Below are 21898 nucleotides of genomic sequence, written 5' to 3'. Positions count from 1 at the left end.
GGGTTGGTTTAAACTAATAAGAAATCCAAGAAGAAAAAATTCCTAAAAAATATTGGTTGAGTTAGTTTCGAGCACAAAAATAAGGGGACAAATTGAATTCTCATAGATAGCAAATATTTTTTCAGGTACTTTGAAAAATCTGAAGATGTCAGTGCCTTTATCTCATACATTTCCTTTAAAAATGCCACTCTAGGAGGCTCAGATTCCAACCTGATGAGGCAGACGGGTTTGTTTACTGTCAGACAAAAGGTTGATGACAGCGGTGGAAAGAGCAGTGATGTGTTCTTGGTAGGACATTTTAATTTTGTTACCATTATGACAGAGTGAGACCTTCACATCCCTTGATTCTATTGTAAAGAAGACTTGACAGCTTCAAATCTTCCACTTGACGTTTTAGACATGGACCTTTTTGCTTAGTGACTGGAGAAGCGCCACAACTATGCTCTAAGCAATGGCTTTCAAACTTTTGTGATTGTGAGGCCCAATAAAAGATACATTTTGTATTGAAAACCAGTATACACACACTTATATAAATGATGCAGATTTCCTGAAAAATAGTGACCTTACTGTATGCAATGAGTTGATATTTTCTATTTCAGTTCATTTTATTCCATCACTTTTTTCTATTTATACCAGGTACCTTATATAGTTAAATTTCCCACTTGGTTCCAAAAGGCATTTAAGATCACAACTCCTATTGCAATGTGAGGACTTTTAAGGGGCTATTTGCCAGTTGGGGTTTTTTCCAGGGACTTTTTAGAGCAGTGATTTTCAAAGCAAGAGTTGGGACATTAAGAAAAACTAAAAATAGCAGTATATATACATACATAAATGTATTTAATATATTTATTATATATTATATATGTATAAATATGTGTATACATGTGTGTGTATGTGCACACATACTCACATACTTTTTTTACTGTTGATTTCAGTTAAGAATTGAAAGCCACTGTCTGAGACTGTAATTACTGAGCTTCTCCAGTCATTTAGAAGTAAAAATAGTAAAATGTGGCTCTGGTCTTTTCCTTGCATCTCTGGGGTGTTGACATTTTCGCCCGTACCCTTGAAGCCTGTAAGGTCCTGTGCTCCTTCTGGCATCCCTTCTCTTTGCAACATCACCATCCTCTCCTTAGGAGGCCTCAGCTGTGCCAAGAGATCCTGTTTCCCTGCTGCCCTTGTGACTGTGGCCGCATTCCTCGACAGCTCTCAGACTGAAGCCACAGCAGTGCTGGGTAGCCTTGCCAGGCCAAGAAACACATCATAGCACTTTCTAACTTTGGGCAAGCCTGTGCTTGGTTGGTAACAGAATGGCCAGGGCAACGTGAAGAGAGACTAGTAAGAGGGTGCTTAGACTGTACCTCTCAAAACCCCAGTTCAGGGGCCAGCCCCGTGGTGTAGTGGTTAATTTCAGCATGCTCTGCTTTGGCCGCCTGAGTTTGCAAGTTCGGTTCCTGGGTGTGGACCTACCCTACTCATCAGCCATGCTGTGGTGGCCACCCACATACAAAATAGAGGAAGATTGGCACAGATGTTAGCTCAGGGTGAATCTTCCTTAAGCAAAATGAGGAAGATTGGCAACAGATGTTAGCTCAGGGAGAATCTTCCTCAGCAAACAAAAAAAACAAAACAAAACAAAACAAAATTCCCAGTTCAGAAAGCACAATGGAGATCTTGCTTAGCCTTCTTGCTCTTTACTCCTTTGTGACTAATTCTCTCTGAGAATTAGGACTGAGCAGGATGGAGTTTCAAGGTTGTGAGTTAGGCATGCTTTTCTGTAATGTGCTACCCCTGACAGTCTGATCTCTGTGGAGCATCATTTGCCTCCCTTCTCTCTGTCTAAAAATATATTCATCCTTACTTAATATTTAAGTGGATATTTAAAATGCTCGCTACACCTTTCCTTCATTCCTGTATTTTATCCAATCAAATTATCAGAATCTCTTTCTTGACTTTCCTTGCAAACCTTCTTACAAGAGAATCTACACTCATTGCTCTTTTCTCATCACCTATCCCCTTGTAATCTTACTTCTACGACAATTTCTCTACTGAAACTATTCTTTCAAAAGTTAATACAATTTTAAAAATGACTAAATTTAAAAACTTTTCATTATGGAAAATTTCAAAAATACACAGAAGTAGTGAGATTAGTATAATGAACTCTCATATATTCATCAACCAGCTTTGACAATTATCAGCATATTGCCATTTTTGTTTCCTCCATTCTCCATACTCATGACTTTTTTCTTAATTTGCCTCCTCTTTGACTTCTTTGAAAAGTTTAATTCAACTAAACATCTCTTCTTTCTTTAAATTGCCTCTTCCCTTAGCTTCTGAGACTCTACTGTCTTGCACCTTTTCTTATATGTTGAGTTATTTCTTCTTAACTAGAAAATGGTAGAATGTTGTTCTAGAGAGGTGCCTTTTCTTATGGAAATGTGCAGAATTAAAAAGTATGGATTACCCATCCTTCCCAGGCCAAACTCTGGGAATAAAGACTGGATCACCCTGAGCAGATACAGAGGAGTTGGGAAAATAGAGGATGTAGAGAGGAAGGAATGTAGAGACCAGTGTGGGCTGTTGGCACCTGGGAAGGCTATTTGCAGGACGAGAGCTTTCTCCTTATAGGTAAATAAGCCTCTAAATTTTGTGAATTTTCATAAAAGAGTTTATTCCATTTTGTCACATCTACTAATGCTCAACAACGACCACCCTACAACCCAGTAATTCCAGTCCTATATAACGGAGAAATTAGTGCATATGTCTACAAAAAGACGCATACAAGAATGACCATAGAAGATTTATTCAAAATTGCTAAAAACTTGAAACAACCTAAACATCTGTCAACAGGAAAATGGATAAACAAAAGGTGGTATATTTATACAGTGGAATTCTGCACAGCATAAAAAGAACTACTGATGCATGCAACGGATGAATCACAGACACAGAGAGTCCATACTGTGCGATTCCATTTATATGAATTTCAATAATAGACAAAAGTGATCTATGTATTGCAATTGCAGCTACCTCTGGTAGAGATAGTATTGACTGGGAAGGAGCAAAAGGGAGTTATCTCAGATGTTGAAATGTTCTCTATTTTGATTTGGGTGGTGATTATACAAGTGTATTAATTTTGCCTGTTCTCTTACATTGTTTAAGTGGAATCACACAGTGTGTATTCTTTGGGCATATAAGTCAGAACTTTATCTGGATGGTGGTTATACAGGTGGATACATATGTTAAAATCATCAGCTTGTATACTTAAGATCTGTACACTTTGTGTATCTTATAATTTAAAATTTTTTTTAAGTTTCCATTGTCAGGGAAGCTTGTGGCTGGCAATTAATGTTATGGTCAGCCTGTAAGGACAAGGATTCAGGCTCCAAGTTCCGCAGAGCAACTAGACGGTTTGCATTCTGAATCTTCTTTCAGAATATATCTCATCTGACATGTCAATTCATAGAAAATAGTGATCATTGGATTATACTGTCAAAATGGAAGGGTGCAATTAATGCTTAAAATAGGACTAAGGGCCACACAGAGTGATTTGTAGTAAGCACTCAATAAATATCAGAGAATGAGGAGAATTCCTGGGACATTTGCAACAGTTTTCCCTTAATAAGTGTGGGAGAGGCTGGGATTTGTAGGTTGTGGCCCTGGTGGGAAGAGGGCATTGGTGTCACAGAACTAGTGTTCCGTTGGAAGTCCTGCCATTTCTGTTCATTTGCAAAGTCTTTCATGATGACCTCAATGATGACCCCTTTGTGACATCTCATCTAGACTTTAATGGCCACCTTTAATAAAAGCCACAGCTGCAGAGGCTGCAGACAGAAAGCAGATAGTCACTGCCCGCTTGCTTAATGGCCTCCCAAAGGCAAACACTTTTTTGCCACCCCCGGAAGCCAATTTCAGCGCTCAACCCTCTATTTTTATTCTGCTATTCTCACCTTTAGTGGCATTACCATGGGTTTTTTTAAAATTATTTCCACTTACAAACTGGCATTTGGATGAAATGTACCTGTCTCTTTGCACTGCAGACCCTCCTTTTACCTTGAAATGGTTGGTTTATAAAGTGACATCTTCTCACATGCACTTGACAGAAAGGATGTTGCACAAACGTATCCTGAGTACTAGTCCAAGTGTTCTGTTTGTTCAGCCTGTTACCTAGCTAAGACAAGACAGTAGCTGCGTTTATATATGTAGGAACTGGAATCCTTCTCTTAGGGATCATGAGAATTCGATAACAACTTCCTTCCCACTCTCCACCTGCCTAGCTGCTTAATGGAGTTATTCATGTTTATGGAAATACTTTCATTTCTTTCAAATTATGTATTTAATTATGTGTTTAACAAGTAATATGTGATTATGGTTTAAAAAAATCACACAGTATGAAGCTGTGTCCAATGAAAACTTAATCTCCTTCCTGCTCTTGACCTCTGTGCCTTTTCTCTTTGGGGCGTCCATGGGACTGGTGTCTTATGCAGACTTCCACAAATATTCCCAGCCTATTCAAGCTTCTATATAAACCTGTCCTTAGTCGTGTTTATTTCTATAATCTAAGTTTATTAGCTTATTTGAAGTATGTATGTAAAGAATCTTTATCAGTGAATTTAACCCAGCATTTGAAAATCTGCTAAAGTATTTCTTAAACTTCAAATGTGTTGGCTTTTTCTATCCATACTCATTCTTCTATTTGTTTTAAGAAGTGCCTTTGAGTAGATAGGCAATTTCCTGCAGATTTTTTTTGCCAGACTTTGAATGATCCAAACCTCCATTGTAGGACCTTCAGAGAGGATATGCCCAGTGTGGAACTCAGCACAGTCTAGATTTCCTGGGGGTTGAATATTACTGCCTTAGGTAGACTTAAGTGGTAGCTGAGGATGGAAATGATTGGTCAACAATGGAAAAATAGTCCTAAGACATAGTCTTTTTCTAAACTCTAGAACATCAACTCTTTTTAAAGACTGTCATGTAACTGGGCAATCATTTACTGAATGCTCTCTATGAACTAAACAACTCTGTTAGATTCTCACACACATCATATCTGATCTGCATAAGAACCCTGCAAGGTATTTTTTATCATCTCCAATTCACAGAAGAAGGACTTTATAGAAAGACCATTTGTTCACTGTCACAGAGCTAGAATATAGTTTAAGCTGAATCAGAATCTGAATCCTAGTTGTCTTTATCTCAAAGCTCATTTTTTTCCTGCTTTATGCTGACGTTCATGCATAGCTTTACTAGTTTCCGAAGCAGCTAAGGTCTCACCTACTTCATGTCAGAAAATCAATATGGGGTCAAGTGTTAATGGATGATATTTTAAGTTTTTAAAAAAGAATCCGGTAGGTGGGGGGAACATGTGAAACTGAGTAATGGCTGAACGAAGCATTTGGTTCCCTCTTGCCATCGCATTCCATCCCTGCCCATTCCTACCTGATGGCTCCACCTTAAGGCTACACGGGGCAGGTTGAGGACATATTTTGGATCGCTGTGGTTCTGATTGGAGCAATTTAGGTAACAAAGGTCTAGGTAACAAAGATGGTGTACTTCTAGGCCACTTTGCACAAGACTATTAGATGAGGCACGCTCCAACTTGGGAAGGTCTGTTAGAAAATCTGACTCTTCTGCTCTTGTTTCATCTTGGAGGTGATTTAACCTATTTTTATTATTTGTAAACATTTGAGGTCTTTATTTCTTTTTTTAACTTTTATTTTCAAATAATTTGAGACATCAAAGAAGTTACAATTATAGTTTGGAGAGCTCCCTCTACCCTGCATCGTGATTTTCCTAATGATAACATGTTACATAATAATAATAATATAATTATCTAAATCAGGAAATTAACATAGACACAATACCATTAACTAACTTACAGACTTTATTTGAATTTGCCACTTGTTTCACTGGTGTCCCTTTCCTAGTCCAGGATCCAGTCTAGGATCCCACATTGCATTTATTTGTTTCGTCTCCTTTGTCTCCAATCTGACAATTGTTGTTTTTTTTTTGTCTTTTATAACCTTGACACTTTTGAGGATTCCTGGTCAATTATTTCATAGAATATCCCTCACTTGGTGTTTGTCTGTTATTTTCTCATGATTTGATTGAGGTTATGCATTTTTGGCAAGAAATCCACAGATGTGCTGTTGTGTCTTGGTGCATCATGTGGGGAGATACATGATGTTGCTATGTTTTATTATTGCTGATGTTAACTTTGATCACTTGGTTAAAGTAGTGTCTACCAGGTTTCTACACTGAAAAGTTACTATTTTCCCTTTTCTAATTAATAAGTGTCTTGTGGGGAGACATTTTGAGACTATGGGCTTGACCAACTTTGGTTTTAGACTTATGGCTGCCTTCCAGCCTAAGCCAAAGAGTTCTGCATTGGGTATTGGGGCCAAAGCCTAATAATAACCATGGGTTGTTTTCTGTGGATATATTTTCCTAAGGTACTATAATGGGGAGAAGCAGCTGGTCTAAGGCAAGATTTGAGTGTTCCCAGGTCTCTTGGTTTAACACTGTCTTCTCATCACCCCTGCCAATTCCCAAAGGACTTTGAAGTTTAGCCAAAATAATAGACCTTTAGCAAGTAACTTGAATGTTGTGGACCTTAGTTTTTTCACCTATTTGGGTAGGTAGGACAAAAAACTTCAGAGCCCTCTTACCTTACTCATTCCTTTTGCCAGTGAGAAATTAAAAAGGAACTGCTTTGAACCCTCTTCACCAGCTCACCCTAGCCCCTCCACCTAGCTAAATCCTATTCGTCTTTCACATCCCCAGCTCAAATATCGCTCTCAGGAAAATCTTTCTTGACACCACAGCCTGGGGTAGCTGTCTGATTAGTCATACCCACAGCACCCTTTGTCTGATCTTCTGTAGCATGCGTTATTATACATGTAACAACTTGTTCAAAGTCGGCTTCCCCACTAGATGGTAAGCACCATGTCTGGTTTACTGTAATATCTGGTTTTTACCACAATAACTGTCACTTCATAGGCACTCAATATATAGGTGTTGCATGAATGCAAGTGTGCACAATTACACATGCTATGGAATTGGACAAGCTTGAAAAAGGGCATGAAAGCAAAAATAAAAAGCAATAGTTATTATGGTAGGCTGAATTATGCCCTTTTCCTGCCTCCCAATATATCCAGGTCCTAATCTCTAGAAGCTGTGAATGTCGCCTTATATGGCAAAGGGACTTTGCAGATATGATTAAGTTAAGCATTTCGAGATGGGGAGATTATCTGGGTGGGCCCTAAGTGTAACCACAAATGTCCTTATAAAAGAGAGGCAGAGTGAGATTTGACCACAGAAAGGAAGGTGGGAATGTGATGATGGGAGAAAGGATGGAGTGATGAGCTTTGATAATGGAGGAAGGGGAGACAAACCAAGGAATACAGCAGGCCACTAGAAGTTGGGGAAAAATCAACGAAACAGATTCTCCTCGCAGAGGAGTCGGCCCTTCTGACACCTTGACTGTGGCCCTGATTTTAGACTTCTTGCCTCCAGAACTGTAAGAGAGCAAAATTGTGCCTTTTAAGTCACTAAATTTCTGGGGATTTGTTATAGGGGCAAAAGGAAACTAATATGGCTGTAAAAAAAAATGTATCAAAACCTGAAAAAAGGAACAGAGTAACACTCAGATCGTCAATGACTCAGCAAAGAACATATGAAAACAAAATAATTCATAAAGTAAAATGTTAAAGGAATTCTAGATCTATATTAACTAAGATAATAAAGGCAGCATGCCACAATCGGCTCAGGACAACGTTGTTGAGGCAATGATAACAAAGCATCTTTCTGAAAATCACGGAAGTTCCAACTATCTGCATGTCCACATGCCAAAGAGGAGCTTTGCACGTCTGCAAATGACACATGGCAAACTTCTTTGAGGAATTCTCACTGAATTTGGAGACCTCAGTACATTCTAGGAGCATCATAATTTTAATTTGTGAATATCAAATTTTTGTAGATTCATAGTAACTAGTATTTTATTAAGCCATAGAAAAAAGGAAATTGTGCATTACTTGCTTGGAAACATAAGAAAGAACTTGAACTTTTTGCATCAGTTTTTGGCTCTAGGTCTAGGAAGGACCTATAGCCGTGGCCATAGACCATGATTCAGGATATCCTGAGATCTGATAAAGGAGTATGATTTCTTTTTTTTTTTCCTCTAGCTTTGTTGAGGTATAATTGACATATAACATTGTGTAAGTTTAAGGTGGATAATGTGTTCATTTGATACACGTATATATTGCGAAATGTTTACCACGGTAAGGTTGTTAACACATCCTCACCTCATATAATTATCATTTGGTTGCTGTTGTTGTTATGGTGAGAATATTAAAGCTCTACTCTCATAGCAATTTTCAAGTATATAATACAGTATTATTAACTATGGTGATCATGCTGTGCCTTAGATCTCTGAACTTATTCATCCTATAGCTGAAAATTTGTACCCTTTGACCAACATGTCCGCATTTCCCCCACCCCTCCGCCTCTGGCAACCACCATTCTTCTCTCTTTCTATGCGTTCGATGTTTTTAGATTCCACTTATAAGTGAGATCATACACTATTTGTCTTTCTCTATATGACTTATTTCACTTAGCATAATGCCCTCAAGGACCATCCGCGTCATTCCATTCACCAATGGATGAACGGAAAAAGAAAAATGTAGTATATTTAGAAGTGGAATAATATTCAGCCATGAAGTATTTCCTTCTCTCTCATGGCTGAATATTATTCTATTTATAGATAGATATAGTAATTTTCTTTTTCCATTCACCTGTTGGTGGATACTTAGGTTGTTTCCATAGCTTGGTTATTGTAAATAATGCTGCAATGAACATGGGATTGCAGATATCTGTTAAAGATAGTGATTTACTTTCCTTTGGATATATACCTAGAAGTGAGATTGCTGGATTATATTGTAGTTCTATTTTAAATTTTTTGAGGGATCTCCATAATATTTCCCATAGTGGCTGCACCAATTTACATTCACACCAAAGTGCACCAGGATTCCCTTTTCTCCACATACTTGCCAGCATTCATCTCTTGTCTTTTTGCTAATATCCATTCTAACAGATGTGAGTTGATATTTCAATGCAGTTTTGATTTGCATTTCCCTGATGATTAGTGATTTTGAGCACCTTTTCATATACCTGTTGGCCATTTGTATATTTTCTTTAGAGAAATGTCTATTTAAGTCCTCTGCCCAATTTTTAATCAGATTGTTTGTTTTTTGCTATTGAGTTGTATGAGTTCCTGTATATTCTAGATATTAACCCCTATTAGATTTATGGTTTGCAAATATTTTCCCCCATTCTTCCTTTTCATTTTGTTGATGGTTTCCTTTGCTGTGCACAAGTTTTATAGTTTGATGTAGTCTGTCTTGTTGATTTTTGCTTTTGTTGCTTGTGCTTTGGTGTCATATCCAAAAAATCATTGCCAAGACCGATCTCAAGGAGCTTTTTCCTAATATTTTCTTCAAAGAGTTTTATTGTTTCAGGTCTTAAATTTAAGTCTTTAATCTATTTCGAGTTTATTTTTGTGAGTTATATAGGATGGAGGTCCAGTTTCATTCTTGAAATGAAGAGACTATCTTTTCCCATTGAGTTTTCTTGACTTCCTTGTCAAATATTAGTTGACTGTTTATGTGAAATTTTATTTCTGGGCTCTCAGTTCTGTTCCATTGGTCTATGTGTTTATTTTTATGCCAGTACCATACTGTTTTGATTACTTTAGCATTGTAATATAGTTTTAAATCAGGAAGTGTGATACCTACAGCTTTGTTCTTTCTCAAGATTGTTTTGGTTATTTGGGCTCTTTTGTGGTTTCAGACAAATTTTAGGATTGTTTTTTCTCTTTCTGTGAAAAATGCCATTGGAAATTTGATAGAGATTATATTGAATCTATAGATAGCTTTGGGTATTTTAACAATATTAATTCTTCTGACCCATGAGCATGAGATTTCTTTCCATTTGTTTGTGTCTTCTTCAATTTCTTTAACTAAAAGTCTTGTAGTTTTCAGTGTACAGTTCTTTCACCTCCTTGGTTAAATTTATTCCTAAGTGTTTTGTTGTTTTTGATGCTGCTGTAAATGAGATTGATTTCTTTATTTCTTTTTCAGATATTTCTTTGTTATTGTATAGAACCACAACTGATTTCTGTATGTTGATTTTCTATCCTGAAACTTCACTGAATTTGTTGAGAAGTTCTAACATTTTTTTTTTGGTGGAATCTGTAGGATTTTCTATATATAAGATAATATCATCTGTAACAAAAGACAACTTTCCTTTCTTATTTGATTTGGATGCCTTTTATTTCTTTTTCTTGCCTAATTCTTCTGGCTACGACTTCCAGTACTATGTTCAATAGGTGTGGTGAGAGTGGGCATCCTTGTCATGTTCTTGATCTTAGAGGAAAATCTTTCAAACTTTTACCATTGGTATGATGTTAGCTGTGGGCTTGTCATATATGGCCTTTGTTATGTTGTTGTATGTTCCTTCTGTATGCAATTTGTTGAGCATTTTTATAATGAAAGGGTATTGTATTTTGTCAAACGCTTTTTCTGCATCTATTGAAATGATCATGTGATTTTTTTTCTTTCATTCTATTTGAAGAAGCAGTCACTTCTTCCAGACTTTATGGACTGACTTTGGTGAGGAAAGACCTTCACTTGCAGGTGGAGGCATGCTGAAGTGTACTGTGACCCTAGGTCTAGTCATGAAGGGTGCCAAGTAAGGGATATGTAGTTCCTCCCAGCCCAGGAGAGTGGTTCAGGCTGCTTGGGTCCACATCATTGACAACTGTGTGGTCCTTGTCAAGAGTTGTGGGGCTCTGCAGCAGCTGCAAGGGCTGCTAGGGTCCTCAGCACCACCTCTAAGTCCAGCGGCTGGGACCAGATGGGGCAGTGGTTGTGGCCAAAGCTGGTGGTGTGCACACACTTGGCTGTGGAGGCCAGCTGCAGCTGCTTGTGTAGTGGCAGGGGCTGGTTGTCAATACACATGTAGTGGTGGGAGCCAAGGCCAGCAGCAGAGACCTGGGTCAACTGTGGGTGCACTGGTAGCTGTGGTGGCCCTGGCTGTGGGTGTGCGCTCTTATGGCTACAGGGTCTCCTGCAGGCACACATACAGCAGTGGAGGGTAGTGACAAGGGTGAGGTTGGCGGCAGGCAGGTGCACTGCCGGGGGGCCTATTGTAGGTGCACGCAGTGGTACAGGCCAGCAACTGGAGATAGGGCCAAATCTAGGCCCACAAGCAGCTGTAGGCGCCTTGGCTGTTAGTGTGCGTTTCTGTGGCTGCAAGATCTCACCACAGGTGCACACACAGCAGTAGAGACCAGCAACGAGAGTCAGACTGGTGGCTTGCAGGTGCACAGCTGGAGGGGTTAGCCCAAAGCATGCGCATGGTGGGGGGGTTCAGGTATGGATGTCTAGGCTGGTGTCTTGCATTCATGCAGACGCAGAGGCCTGGGCTGGCTGTTGGTGTGGATCCCAGGCTCCTGCAGGGCCTAGGGGAAGGGAGCCAGGAGAGACTCAGGCAGCTGGTGAATACCTGTGGAGTGAAAGCCAGTGAAATTTGCAGGGGTTCCACAGCGGCTGCAGTGGTCATTGGTTTGTTCAGTGGTGAAAGCTGCTGGGGTCCTCTGCAGAGCAGGGCACTGGGAACCGCAGTTGCTCCCACTGTCCGGCTGATACTTGGAGCCCCTGCTCTTCTTCCTTGTTCTCAGCCGTCTCCATACATCTCAGCTTTGCCGGTCTCCAGGTGGGGTGAAACCAAAGTGGGTCCTTTGTTGAGTGCCTGAAAGACTGGGAAGGTGCTCATTCACTCTGCTCTCCCTGTCCGGGAGGGGAACTCTTTCTAGCTGGGGAGCTCCCTCTCGGCACTGAGCAGCAGCAGCCTGGGGGAGGGGATGATGCAGACAAAACGAAGCTGTTCTTCCTTCCCTTTCTGTGCAGTTTTTCTCAGGTTTTTTGTTCCACTGTGTCATGGAAGTTTCGTAAGTGGAATCCTGAGCTTTCTTAGAGCTGTTTTTTTTCATGGCTAGCTGTCTAATTGTTGATTTTTGTTGGGGGATGGAGCCTGGGGTCTCCTACTTCACCATTTTGGTGACATCACCCAAGAATGATTTCTATGATCCCTTCTAGTTTATGACTTAAGAACCATAATAAGGATTCAGCAATTTCTCAGAAAGTTACGGTAAGTTATTTCCTATCACCACCCTCTCCCCCATACATGCCTCATTTTCCCCTGAGCTGTGTTGCTGTGTGGAATACAATTCTTGAATTATGATCAATGTGGAGGGGAATGAGTATTGAGAAATATCTTCATGGTCAGCAGTCCTAGCATTTTATTTCCCTTCCCTACCATCCTGTGATGCTGGGCCATGGACTAGGAAATCCTTCTAGGGGTTCTCTTCTACCCAGTCGTGGCTCTTAAATTTTGGTGTCCATCAGAATCATTGTGAGTACGTAGGACGGGTACGTTTGGTTCTTGGACTCGGTTCCAGATTTACTGAATCAGAATTTACTACTATGGTGCCTGAAATTTGTGTTTTTGTCCAAGACCCCCCAGATGATTCTGATGTGTTTCTAAATTTGAGAACCATTTAGAGATGGTAAAGCTTTATTCCTCTTACTTTTGTTCAGAGCTCTGATGCCAGTCTCTAGTCCTATATTACCTGTATATATTTGAATGGATCTGCAAAGGGAATCTTAAATTACATTGAAAGTGGGGTGTTTATGTCTTCTCAGAGAGGAATTAAAAATATTACTACATGGCTACTATTTATTGAATGCTTTTATGTGCCAGGCATGGATGTGTATTATTTCTAGAACTTGCAACAACTCTAGCAGTTGGGTTGGAATATTCCCTGCCTTACAGAAGAGGAGGCAAGCTCAGACAATTTAAGCGAGTTGCTTCAGATGAGAAAACTAGAAATTGATGGGGCCAGATTCAAACTCAGATTTTCCTGAGACCAAAGTTCTTTCTCTTTCCACCAAATCATAGAGTTACAACTATTGCATGAGTGGTTTTAACCTCAACTTGTGGAGCACCATTTGTTTTCTTTATCAGTGAGACTGATTATAGGAGGAGATGGGTATGGGTAATCAGATGAGGGAAGAGAATTATTTAGTAATTCTTTAAGCAGCTTGGAGGATGGCCTGATCACTAGAGGTAGATTTTGGAAAAGGAGGTCAACAATCATTGAGTGAAAATTCCCCAAGGGCAATTTTTACTCAGAAGGCATAGAAGGAAGTATGTCACATAACTAAAATCCCAGAACATATTGGGATTTTTTTCTTCTGATGGAACACAATTCTTAAACATTTATCGGAGCTGAAAGGAATCCTTACTCGGTAAATGAGCATTTGATTTACTTGACAGAGGTTTACCTTCTTTCTTTTGGCAATTGCTTCTCAGCCTCCTTTGCATCTCTCCTTTTCTCTTTCACTCCATAACAACTGGACTGCCTTGGGTGCTCAGTCCTGGGCCTTCTTCATCTATGCTCTCTTCCTAGATCATCTCACCCGTCCTCTGGGTTTAAGGACTACCTAAATGTTTAAGAATCTCAAGTTTGTGTATAGAAACCTGCACTTGGATACCTAAAAGGGCATCTCAATCTTAATGTGTTTGAACTAGGCCTGTGGTTTTCCATCCCACTCTGTCCTCCTCTCCAACTGATTCCTTTCCCAACTCAGTATTCCTTTCCCACCCCAATAAGGGGTGGCCCTTATTGTAAAAACCCTTGGCCCAGTGTTAAAACCCAAAAGCCTGGGAGTCATCTTTAATTTTCTCCTCCCCCTCACCCCTCATATCCAGTCCATCAGCAGGGACTGTCAGTGTTCCCTCTAAAATATTTCCCCAATCTGTTCCCTTCTCTCTATCTCCATTGCCATCTCCTAATCCAAGTCCCATCCTCTCTGACCTGGTTTCTTGGATTCTACTTTTCTTCCTGTGTAGCTTGTTCTATATAATGATCTTATAAAAATGTACATCAGATGACCTCAGTCTCTTGCTTAAACACTTAAAAGGCTTCCCTCAAACTTTGGAATAAAATCCAAACTCTTCAAAATGTTGTCAAGGCCTTGTGTAATATGGCTCTCTCCTACCTTTCAGATCTAACTGCTTCTTTCTCCTTCTTGCTCAGAGCTCCAGCCACACCAGCCTCCTTTCTGTTCCTCAAACATGCCAATCCCTTTGCTGCCTCAAGACCTTTGCACATGCTTTCCTCTGCCAGAAATATTCTTTCCCTAGATCTTTGCCTGGCAGGATCCTTCTCACCCTTCCAGTGTCAGCTCAAATATTACCTTCTCACAATGGCTTTTCCAAACTGCTCTCTCTGATGTGGTCTCCACTTTTTTGTTACTCTACTGTGATTACTCTTAAATTTTAACATGTACACTTAAATGTATTGTTGTAATGTGCAGAGTTAATTAGTATCTATATAGCCTTCCACTAAATAAGATGAAAAATGCAGTATGCTTTTATGTCTCCTGCTTCCTCCCCTTTCTTCATGTCCCATGTTGATTTCAACTGGAATTTTAGTTTCATATTATTTTGAATATTTTAAAAATTATTTAGACTTAAGAATAAATTTTTCTAATATTTTGTACATCTATTTCCTCCTTTGAGCAAGAAATTGTAGCATTTGAGTAACAGGAGTTTTAAAAGAAAAGCTAATCTCTTGGAATGAGAATGCAATGGAGGATATACTCAGAGAAATAAAGAAAATTTCCCCAAGCAGAAGACAGATAGAAAGGGCCAACTGAGCAATATAAACATGTATTTTAAATACGTATTTAGACACATAGTTAAAGTTAAGAATAACAAAGCTGCTGTGAAAATACTTATGCATCAGACACGGTTTGACTCACCGGACAGTGTGTAGTATGGGCTGTGCACACATTCAGTGCAAACTTCTGAGCATTTCCTGTGTACCAGGCATTGTGTCAGATTATTAGGGATTTAGGGGCACATGAGAGATGATCCTTGCCTTAAAGAAAATCTTTTTCTGGAAGGAGCAATAGACAGGTCACTGAATAACTGCAACCCAAAGCTAGTAAATGGAATGCTAGAGCAATATACATATATACAGATTGGACAGCACAGGCGGTAATCAGCCTGGTCAGGGAAGACCAATGCAAGCATGTCCCACCCAATTGAAGTGAGAAATCTAGGAGGAAAAAATAACATGCAAAGAATTTCTTTTCTTTTCAGAATACAGTTCTTTAAATTGCTTTAGTAATAAGGTGTAGGTGTGAGAGTCTGGCAGCAGGGGAAGCACAGGTGTGAGGTGTGTTAGCTGCAGTCTAGTTACTAAGGTTAACATGCGGTCATTGGAGAGATGCACAGAGGCCCAAATGGTTTTTGGAAAGCTCTCAATCACAGACAATCCGTGAAATCACAGACTAAGGGAATAGATCTAAATATCTCTGTGCTTCAGTTATATCTGTGAGGAAAGAAAGGAAGGACCAAAGATTTATGTAGAATTTTCAGGGAGGAATACCTTGTTTCTTAATAGAGTGCTTTGACTTGACCTCTAATGGTTTCTATCTACAAAAGGGATAGAGAATGGGGTAGCTTGGGTTGGCAATAAATGCTGCAAACCCTTTTATGGCTGAAATCTATAAGTAGGATGATGTTTAGCAAAAATTTTTCTTTGTTATTTAGCTGTTGATTTCTCAAAGAAAGATATCACTAAACTGAAGATTATTTCAAGTTTTGTAAAACACTTTAACTGGACACAAATATCCACAATCTACTTACGCAAAGAGCCAGAGACAATAATTGAGTAAATTGCAGAATTTGAATGAAACTGAAATAATGAGACTATTCTATTGACTGAAGCTCATTACACAGGTCCTAGAAATACCGTGCTATCACTACTCATGCTTGTTAGAAAATGCTAAAGGGAACCGGATGTATTAAATTCTACATTCTTAAAATGGGTTCCCATAGTGGTTATACAGTGACAAGTAGACATGATGGAATGAAGAGGTAAAACTAGCTGGTGAAGTGTTGTACCTTCATAGTCCAATTTAATTTTAGAAAACAAATGCACATGGGAAACAAAAGAAAAAATAAACAAATGGGACTACATCAGACTAAAGGGCTTCTGCAAGGCAAAGGAAACCATGAATAAAATGAAAAGACAACACACCAACTGGAAGGAAATATTTGCACATCACATATCTGACAAGGGGTTAATTTCCAAAGTATATAAAGAACTCATACAACTCAACAACAGAAAAACAAACAACCCAATTGATACTGAACATCTTAATCCCAAGTTTGTGTGTCTGATGCCCAGCAAGCCAAACACTGAGACATCAGTGCTTGGAGATGAGAAAGATTTATTCAAATGGGCTGAAATGAGTAGGTGGGAGCCTGGGTTCGCTCAAATCCACCTCCCCTAGAACAGAAAGCAGGGGCGTTTTACAGAGCTAAGGGACTTGGTAGGAGGGGCTTCTGGGAAACACAGGGGTCACTCCCGATAAGCCTCAGGGCAATCTGACTTCTGGGCTTCAACAGCTGCTGCAGGCCAGCCGTCTGGTGACTGCAACCTCCCTGAAGGCATTTTCTTTCTCCTGCAAAACAAGCTCACAAATCCTCGAGACCCCTGAGTCATCCCTCAAGTTAAACAGGAAAAACAGCAAATTGTTTTAATATCTACAGTAGTCCTCAGGTACCCAGCTTCACGATCAAAAAATGGGCAGAAGATATGAACAGACATTTTTCCAGAGAAGACATACAGATGGCCACCAGGCACATCAAAAAACGTTCAACATCACTAATTATTAGGGAAATGCAAATCAAAACTACAATGAGATATCACCTCACACCTGTCAGAATGGCTATAATTACCAAGACAAAAAATAACAGATGTTTGAGAGGATGTGGAGAAAAAGGAACCCTCATACACTGCTGCTGGGAATGCAAACTGCTGCAGCCACTATGGAAAACAGTATGGAGATTTCTCAAAAAAATTAAAAGTAGAAATACCATACGATCCAGCTATCCCACTACTGGGTGTTTATCCAAAGAACTTGAAATTAATGATCCAAAGAGATTTATGCACCCCTGTGTTCGTTTCAGCATATTCACAATAGCCAAGAGGTGGAAGCAACCCAAGTGTCCATCAACTGATGAATGGATAAAGATGTGGTATATATACAATGGAATACTACTCAGTCATAAAAAAAGACAAAATCCTCCCATTTGCAACAACATGGATGGACCCTGAGGGTATTATATTAAGTGAAATAAGCCAGATAGAGAAAGACAAACACCGTATGACTTCACTCATATGTGGAAGATAAACAAATACATAGATAAAGAGAACAGATTAGTGGTTACCAGCGGGGAAGGGGGTTGGGGCATGGGCAAAGGGGCAAAGGGGCACATATATATGGTGACGGATAAAAATTAGACTTTGGTTGTGAGCAGGATGCAGTCTATATAGAAACATAAATAATAATGTACACCTGAAACTACACATGTTATAAACCATTGTGACCTCAATAATATAATTGGAAAAAAAAAGAAAATAAATGCACAGATGATTTTCAATAACATAAATAAAATTCTAGCATTTTGTCTTGTTGAATTTTTGAATGAAATAGACGATCACTTGTTTTTTTATCTTTTCTTATGTTCTTTGAATCTAAGGTTTGTGTTTTTTCTCCATGTACCAAATGTCTCCCTAGGAGGTTCCCATCTTGGGGTGTATACTATGTTAGTCATTTCCACCTTATCAAGGATAAGTTGGTCATATTACCTATCTTAGAAAACAGAAAGTGGGCTATCACGTGACAGTTGACTGGTAAGTCTTGCTAAGGAGCAGGCATGCAGGATGCGGACATGAGATACTTCTTTGGGAAACATAGTGGAGCAAAATTGTGAAATTTGCCTTTCAGTACAACCTCCTCTTTCTGAACACATTCTCCTTTCCATAGTCAGCACACTCTGGAATCTCATGCTGCTTAATTTATGATCAATTAATTTTTACAAGTGGGTAACAATATGCTTTCCTTCCTAAAAGCATTTGTGCCTTTTAAAAAATGCTATTTTCTTTAACTTAAGAAATGCATTGCCAATAGGGACATTCTAGGCTATCGGCAAAGAGTCATTTGAAGGACATTTGGAGAAGGGCAGCCACGGAAACTTCAGCTGCAATCCCTGGGCAGGTAGAAGGAGGTTCAAAGGGACAGGGAAGTTGTGTGTATTGGGGTCAAAAGAAAGAACTGAAAAGATAAAAATGCTGAAAAACACCAACGGATGCAAATGGGGAGAAGGGAAACCAGGGTGATGGTGTTGGAAAAATAAGTAGCTTTAGTTCTGGAGATTGTCTGGTAACTCTTATCTTCAAACTTTTGAAGGACAAGGTCAGCTCTTTCCAATTTTACGATTCACAGCTTGGGTTTAAGAGAGGACCCTTTCCAGGCCTGGAGCAGATCCATGAGGCCTTCTGAGAAGAGGCCAGGCTTCCCTAGAATTCAGTCTGCTCTTCTTCTCAGTCTTCAGTCCTGGCATATTTCAACCAGCATATGTCCTTTGGGTATTCTAACCATGTATATTTTTAAAAACTTTTTTATTGTGGAAAATTTTCAAATATACACAAAAGTGGAGAGAATAGTATAATGAACCCCATGTACCGGCTTCACCCAATTTCAACAACGATTCATATTTCTTTGTCTTGTTTCCTCTATTTCCACACAATACTCCCCTCATTCCCTTTTTACGCTCAAGTATTTTGAAGCAAATCTCAGATAGCATGTCATTTTACCTGTAAATACTTCAGTAAAATCATGGCCATCTTAACTTAATATCATAGATATAGGAATGAGAATAAAATAGATTACTATAGTTTACACTTATTAAGTTCTACTGTGTTCAGAATTTTGTGCTAAGCATTTTACGTTACATTATTTTATGTCGTTCTTTCACCATCCAGTCGCTAGACATAATTGTTCTCACTTTTCTGATGGGGAAACTGAAGCACCGAGAGGTGTAGTAAGTTGCCAAAGGCCACACAGCTAGGAAGCGAGGCAACTAGAATTCACATTTTCTTTGCCTACCTTGGAGCTTGTGCCCTTGACCACCATATACAAATGTCTCACTGCTACGACATCTGGTCTTATGAAAATAGACCCACAAGGAACACCTTTGCATGGGTGGAAGAATTGCTTTGCATAAAACTATTTATTTTATTGCTTAGGGCCTTAAATAAATTCCTTTTTGATTGAGAATGTTTGGGCAGAAGGAGTATTGGCTTTGATGTCATGTGGCTTTAGGTTGGGCACATTGTCCTATCACTTTCTGGTTGTGAGATTTCAGGTAAGTTACTCAAACTCTGAGTCTCAATTTTCTCATCAATTTGATGAGATTAAATAAGACACTTGAAAGTCTACAACAGTTCGCTTTATGGAGCCTGCAGCCTGGAGCCCAGTATATTGGTACTCTGCCTCCACTGTCTCTTCCTCCCATCTCCCCACTACATCTCACTCTGAGTGTGCGTTTCCCTCCCCCTCCTACCACCTCTCTTTCATATATCCTTGGTTTCCTCATTTAGTATTTTTTGGGGGTATAATTTCTACTCCTTTACCTTCTTCCCTATACATTTTTAAATGTCCAAGCTTGTGGTTTACGTGAATGTCTGTCACTGGATTCATGCCATGCATCCCTTGGAACTTGGAACTGGGAGTGGAGAGAATTGATGGATTCAAGAGATAGTTAGGAAGTAAGATAACAGGGTTATCACAAGGTTGGTGATACTATCACAAGGTTGGTGATAGGCTATTACCCTGTGTTAATTTTGTGCATTATTCTCATTGTGTGGTTTTTTTTTTTGTCTTTGTTTTTTTTTTTCAATTATTTTATTGAGGTCATATTGGTTTATAACATTGTGTAATTTCAAGTGTACATTATTATATATCAGTTTCTATATAGACTGCATCATACTCACCACCAATAGTCTAATTTTTATCTGTGACCATACATTCTCATTGCATTTTTAACATAAGCCACCTAAAACTCTTTCAGAAAGTCGGCAGGGTATAAATGATCTACCTCGTTATTTAGTGTCACATTGTCTGTGGGATTATGAAGTAGTATGTGCTGCATTAGCCATGGCACATTTTGTCATCATTATGTTGTCAATTTCAATTAAAACTGAGAACATCTGATGAATAGATGGGGTTGGCCAGGGGAGGGGAGGGTCAGATAGGCTGAGGATTGTTTTGACAGCCTGGCATATTCTTCAAACCAATTTACAAGGCTGTTTTAATTACCTTGGCAACTCTCCTTGGAACCCTCTCCAAGTTCCTCACATTAAAAAGTCTTCTCATCAGCACAACCAGAATTATCAATGATTAAAATGTCATAAACCTCCCAGTTCTCTGCTGGGCTCAACACACGGATGGACTCTAAGGTTTTTATAGTCTAAGATGTCAAGCTGATTCTCTGGTTGCCATTGGAAACAGTTTAGATCTCTTAAAGACACTGAATAAGCTCTTCAGGTCAATGTAGCATATTCATATCGTGATTACCGAATGACTCAAATTGGATTAAAGAATCTTTTATAGAGAATTAAAAGGGGCTTCTTGTTGGAAATTGGTACATTATCAGTTGGCACTGGGAAACTTACTTACATGAAGAGATTAGACATCCATGTATGTTCTATGACTCAATCATATGTACAATTAAATGAAATTTTGACTTTGTTGAGACCTATACAACATAAATGAAAACAAGCGTATGTGCACAGATATACACGCACATATTTATAGATCTTCCTTATGGTTGAAAATAGTCATATGAAAATTGTCATGTTAGGGTCTTTGAGAGAAGATCCAAACTGGATATGGTAATGGCTTTGGAATTATGAAGCAGAGGTGTGGCAAAATAAAGCAGAAACGGGGAAATTCCTAGGATTTTATCTGAGGAAAAGCAAAGTGGAAATGGGGCAAGGCTGACTTGGGAAATGTTGACTGGAAACAAGCCTGCTGGCCCTTTTGGCTCCAGAGCAGCCTTTCCTATCTGGGCGTTATTTCCTGGCTTCCTAAAAGACGCAGACAGATGAGATCTATTACTCAACCATCTCAGTGAGATGAGTAATATCTCTATTGAGTAATAGATAAGGAGGTGGGGAAAGAGATGGTTTATTAGTTATCTATTGCTGTACCACAAACCTCCCCAAAACTCAGTGCCTTAAAACAATACTCATTTATTGCTTACGGTTCTGTGGATCAGGAAGTGCTGGCAGGACTCAGCAGAGATGGCTTATCTCCATTCCACACATTGTTGGCTGAGCTCACTCATGCAGCTGCGTTCATCTGGGGCTGGGAGAGGCTGTAATGTCCAAGATGGCCTCCCTCACATGTTGGGAGCCTTGCTGCTGCTTGTCAGCTGGGTTGCTTCTGTTCTCCTCCACCTGGCCTTTCTCTTCATGTGGTCTCTCTCTCTGTCAGGATAGCTTGGAGGTCTTTACATGGTGGCTTAGGGTAGGAAGAAAGCAAAAAGGAAGCTGCCGGGCTTCTTAGACCTAGGCCTGGAACTGGCACTGTGTCAATTGTGCTACATTCTATTGGTCAAAGCCAGTCACAGGACCAGCCCAGATTTAAGGGAGGGGCAATAGACTCCACTGCTGCATAGGAGGTACGGCATGGGACCTCAGAAATTATATGAGGTCATCTTTGCAGATAATCTCCCACAGAGGGTCACCCAAATTTGCATCCCACTGAATGCCTGGTGCCTTTGCCTTCTGGTAGGGAGAAGTGACAGATTTTCCAAATCTCACAGGAATGTTGACATTATGATCCATTTTCCTTTCACTGGGGAGATGGTGCAGGAGGAAGAGCACTAGTTTGACTTTGGACCTGGATTCTGATCCTCA

This window comes from Ceratotherium simum, chromosome 5 (genome assembly GCF_057802395.1).
Source record: "Ceratotherium simum simum isolate JZ-2026a chromosome 5, ASM5780239v1, whole genome shotgun sequence".
Taxonomy (NCBI): domain Eukaryota; kingdom Metazoa; phylum Chordata; class Mammalia; order Perissodactyla; family Rhinocerotidae; genus Ceratotherium; species Ceratotherium simum.
Note: the sequence above shows the minus strand (reverse complement) of the source record.